The sequence below is a fragment of the Leptonychotes weddellii genome, chromosome 6 (assembly GCF_054177405.1).
Source record: "Leptonychotes weddellii isolate Sample4059 chromosome 6, ASM5417740v2, whole genome shotgun sequence".
NCBI lineage: Eukaryota > Metazoa > Chordata > Mammalia > Carnivora > Phocidae > Leptonychotes > Leptonychotes weddellii.
The window spans coordinates 136,456,373-136,461,476 of NC_138374.1; the positions used below are offsets into that span (position 1 = coordinate 136,456,373).

The 5,104-nt window shown below is 49.3% G+C and overlaps 1 long non-coding RNA gene across 4 annotated transcripts in view; it reads right to left on the bottom strand.

Annotated features, from left to right (window-relative positions):
* Positions 1-1,881: 1,881 nt before the first annotated feature.
* LOC115942098 (uncharacterized) overlaps positions 1,882-5,104 on the bottom strand; it is a 10,648-nt gene continuing 7,425 nt past the window's right edge. For 2 of the 4 annotated variants that reach the window (XR_014146661.1, XR_014146663.1), the window contains exon 4: positions 1,882-2,183. This is a non-coding gene — a long non-coding RNA (uncharacterized LOC115942098). The other 2 variants (XR_014146664.1, XR_014146662.1) reach the window with 2 other exon arrangements.

The window sequence follows — 5,104 nt, forward strand, 5'->3', positions numbered from 1 at the left end:
TGTCTGCCTTCGGCTCAGGTCATGATCCTGGAGTCCCGGGATCGAGTCCCACATCGGCAGGGAGTATGCTTCTCCGTCTGACCCCCCTCCCTCTCATGCTCTCTGTCTCTCATTCTCTCTCTCGCAAATAAATAAATAAAATCTTAAAAAAAAAAATTTCTTCACGTCTATGATGGAGCTCATATGTTTAATGCAGTTAACATCCCTGCAATGGTAAGCTGCTGGTTTCCAGTTTCACTATTAAAGTCTGGAATGGCCATCTGTGTCTGAGAGCTTTCTGTTTCTAACTTATCGCCTTAGAATAGAATGCTAGAACAGAAATAACTAGATCAACGAGCAGGAACTTTTTTTTTTTCTTTAAAGTTTGTTCATTTATTTATTTAAGTAATCTCTACACCCAATGTGGGGCTCAAACTTACAACCCGAGATCAAGAGTCCCATGCTCTCTGGATGGAGCCAGCTGGGCTCCCCAAAGAGCATGAACTTTTTTTATTTTTTTAAAGATTTTATTTAGGGGCGCCTGGGTGGCTCGGTCGTTGGGCGTCTGCCTTCGGCTCAGGTCATGATCTTTAAAAAAAAAAAGATTTTATTTATTTATTTGACAGAGAGACACAGCAAGAGAGGGAACAGAAGCAGGGGGAGGGGGAGAGGGAGAAGCAGGCTTCCCGTGGAGCAGGGAGCCCGATGTAGGACTTGATCCCAGGACCCCGAGATCATGACCTGAGCAGAAGGCAGATGCTTAACGACTGAGCCACCCAGGCGCACCGAGCATGAACTTTTAAAAAATTATTGGGTTTTTTTTCCCTAATTATATATTCATCGTAGAAAGTTTGGGAAATATTTATAAAGCAAAAAAGGGGTAAGAATAATTCATGATACAATTACAAAATGATAACCACTTGTAACACTTTGATGTCTTTTCTTTCAACCATATTTGTAATTAGAATCATGCTGTGCATCTTATTTTAAAACCTGTTTATTTCCATTTCCATTGTAAACACTTTCTCATATTAAATGGGGTATTCCAGGGGCGCCAGCCTGGCTCAGCCAGTAGAGCAGGCGACTCTTGATCTCAGGGACCTGAGTTTAAGCCTCAAGTTGGGCATAAAGCCTACTTAAAACAACAACAACAAAAACCCCAACCATCTAGAAGGTTTATGTTTTGATAGAAGAATGCTGTGTGACAAACCCTTAGTGGTGTTGTCCTCTCTGGGTCTCTTCCTGACTGGGGAACTGATCCCCCCCTCCACGCAACCGTGGGGCTGACGGTTAGCGGATCTGCCTCCCACCACCCAGGACCGTGGGCCCAGGACTCCAGAGCAGACACTCAGACTTCCTTCCCCTGGGCCGTGGGAACTTGAATTCTGAGGGCGGCACCCAGGAAGGGAAGCCAGTTGGTCTGAGTCACCCGCTCGCAGCACCCTGCGGAGACAGCCACCAGCTTCTGGCACCAGGATCCCCAGAGGGGTCAGACTGTCATCTCCCCCAGATCAGGTCATCCCACACTTGACAAACCTGAATGCCACGCAGCACCTCCCAACGGCTCCCCGTTTGCTGATGTTCCTGAGCCCGACGCTTTGTTGCTTACACAGATTACTTCCTGATTCATCCTTGTACCTAAATCTTTGTGTCCGTGTGTATTTCCTTGGACTCTATATCTAAAAGGGAAGTTGCTGCATCAAAGGGTGTGTGCTTTATAAAGGATCTTTTTACATGTGGCGTAGCATCCAGCAAAATCTGTACCAACCACTTCCCCTGCTTGTGTTCCCCCTCACGGTGTCTCTGTCAAATAAATAAATTAAAAAAAAAAAAAAAGACTTTCTCTCCCCCTCCCCTCCCCCATAAAAAAAATTCAGTCCTTCGACAAATACTTTTTTTTTAAGATTTTATTTATTTATTTGAGAGAGAGAGACATCATGAGCAGGGGGAGGGGCGGAGGGAGAAGCAGACCCCCCCACCAAGCAGGGAGCCCAACGAGGGACTCAGTCCCAGGACCCTGGGATCACGACCTGAGCCGAAGGCAGACGCTTCACCGACGGAGCCCCCGGGCGCCCTTTAGGTGCGAGTCCCTGTCTCAGGCGCTGGGATCCGTCAGGAAGCCAAGCAGCCGAGGACCAGCGCCCTCCCGGAGCAACAGCGGGCAGGGGAAGACGGATACTTCACTCCGTCAGAAGCAGTAAGTGCTTCGGAGAAAGGAAAGAGCGGGATCAGGGACAACACGGGTGAAGGAGAGGAATGAGGGATGGGCTGCAGTTTCATCAGTGTGACCAGGAGAGGCTTCCCCGAGGAAAAGACACCCAGGCCTGACTTGGAAGGAGGAGTGGGAAGCCGTCTTGCTATCTGGAGAAAGGTGTGACAGGGAAGGCAGAAGGACACCCCGTGCATGGCCTTCTAGGTGCCCAGCGAGATGGGGCAGAGGCCACCCAACACTGCCCAAAGCCCGTTGGCTCGGCTGCCAGACCCTTGCCGCAGATGGGCCCAGCTGGGCCAAGGGAACGTGAGCACTGAGTACGAGCACAGCGCGTTGCTTCCAGGCTCGGGCATCAACAATCCCGTATGTGGTTCCCCAGTCTTCCTGTCCCTGGTGTGCTGTCTGTTCCAGAGGGAGCAAGGTGAGGAGACGGCAGGGCCTCCATCAGCCGGGGCCCCGGGTCACTCTGTGCAGCAGAGTTTTCCCTACTAAGCCGGTGCGACATACGTCCTGAGCTGAGCCACCCGCTGCTAGCAGCCGACGCAGACAGCCTCGGTCCAGCACTGAGACTTCGTTTTCTCAGTTGATCTATTTATTTGTTTTTAGTAATCTCTACACCCAACATGGGGCTCGAACTCATGACCCCGAGATCGAGTGGCACGCTTTTCTGGCTGAGGCAGCGGGGTGCCCCCGGCACTGAGACTCTTGCTCTGAGGTTCGGGGGTGCCCATCCGGGCAGCTTAGCTCCTGGCCTGATACAGAAGGACGCGATACAAATTAACGTGATTATAAATTTGAAAAACACTTGCACTGTATTTTTCGTTGTTTAGTTTTCATTTGTTTGATGATTAATGAATGTAGCAGACTGTATTCTCTAAGATGGACATAACACAACCCCCCTTCCCCATGCTCTTATCATGACATTGGCATTCCCGCCATTGAGAGGTGACGTCTATGTCCCTCCCCTCAAATCTTTTTTAAGATTTTATTTATTTGACAGAGAGAGAGACACAGCGAGAGAGGGAACACAAGCAGGGGGAGTGGGAGAGGGAGAAGCAGGCTTCTCGCTGAGCAGGGAGCCCGACGCGGGGCTCGATCCCAGGACCCGAGCCGAAGGCAGACGCCCAACGACTGAGCCACCCAGGCGCCCTGAGGTTACATGACTTCTATAGTGACGTCATAGACAATGCTGGGACTTCCGCTGGTCCTGGGACGTCTGCTTTCGGAAGCCTGCTCTCATGCCGTGAGGATGCGCAGGTCTCGTGGAGAAGTCAGGGGTCCGTGTCCTTGTGACATGTAGCTGACGCCCCCACTCTCACCTGGCCAGGTGAGGGAGGCTCTGCAGGGTCTCCAGCCGCTGAGCTCAGCCAGGGCCAGAACCACAATCAGAATCATCGCGTTGTTATTGCTGTTTTGAGTCATAAGTGGGTTCTTTTAGATTTATATTTTATTTTAGAGAGGGAGGGGAGGGACAGAGGAAGAGAGAGAACCTCAAGCCAACTCCCCGCTGAGCACAGAGCCCAACACGGGGCTCAATCCCATGACCCTAAGATCACAACCTGAGCCGAAATCACAAGTGGACGCTTCACCAACCGAGCCACCCAGGTGCCCCTTGAGCCACTAAGTTTTAAGGTGGTTTATTAGGTAACAGTACATAATTGTAAGGGTAAAGCTGAACACCTTCACTATTTCTATGTATTATATATTTTTAAAGATTTTATTTTTAAGTAACCTCTCCACCCAATGTGGGCTCAAACCCACAACCCTGAGATCAAGAGTCTCACGCTCCAGTGACTGAGCCGGCCGGGCGCCCCCATTTTTATCTAATACCTTGAAGTCTTTTCACACCGTGATGCCACCTCCTTGACTATAGTGACCCTTGACAGGGCCGCCTTTTGTCTTTCTACATAAAAGTGTGAAAACAGGACAAGGCCATGGATGGAACTACCGGAGATGTCCCTCAAAGCTGACTCAGATTATGAACATGTTCTGACTATAATTGTTCAACTAACATGCAGCAGGTGTTCAAGAAATACTTGTTAAATGAAGGAAGAATGCTGTCCTCGGGGGGCAGGGGTGGAAATGGGGGGATGTAGGTCAAAGGTCACAAACTTGCAGTTTTAAGAGGAGTAAGTTCTAGGGCACCTGGGTGGCTCAGTCATTAAGCGTCTGCCTTCGGCTCAGGTTATGATCCTGGGGTCCTGGGATTGAGCCCCGCATCGGGCTCCCTGCTCTGCGGGGAGCCTGCTTCTCCCTCTCCCTCTGCCTCTCCCCTGCTCATGCTCTCTCTCTCTGTATCTCTGTGTCTCAAATGCATAAATAAAATCTTTAAAAAAAAAAAAAGAGGCGTACATTCTGGAGACATAATACTGGCACAGTGTGGTAACTATAGTTACATCAACACTGTATCATATACTTGAAAGATGCTGAGAGCAGATCCTAAATGTCCTCACCACACACAAGTGCGAACATGGTACCTATCTGAGGTGATGGAGGGGTTACCTAACCCTATCGTAGTAATCATTTCTCTTTCTTTCCCTCTCTCTCTCTCTCTCTATTTGATATATGTACATATATATCAAATCATTACATTGTATACCTTAATTTTATATAATGTTATATGTCAGTTATATCTCAATAAATTTGGAAAAATAATCACAACTCTGTCCACATTTCTGCATCTTACTTAAAATATAACCAACGTGGGGCACCTGGCTGTCTCTGTTGGAAGAGCATGTGACTCGATTCTTGATCTTGGGGTTGTGAGTTCGAGCCCCACATAGGGTGTAGAGATTACTTAAAGAAGTAAACTTAGGGCGCCTGGGTGGCTCAGTTGGTTAAGCGACTGCCTTCGGCTCAGGTCATGATCCTGGAGTCCCGGGATCGAGTCCCGCATCGGGCTCCCTGCTCGGC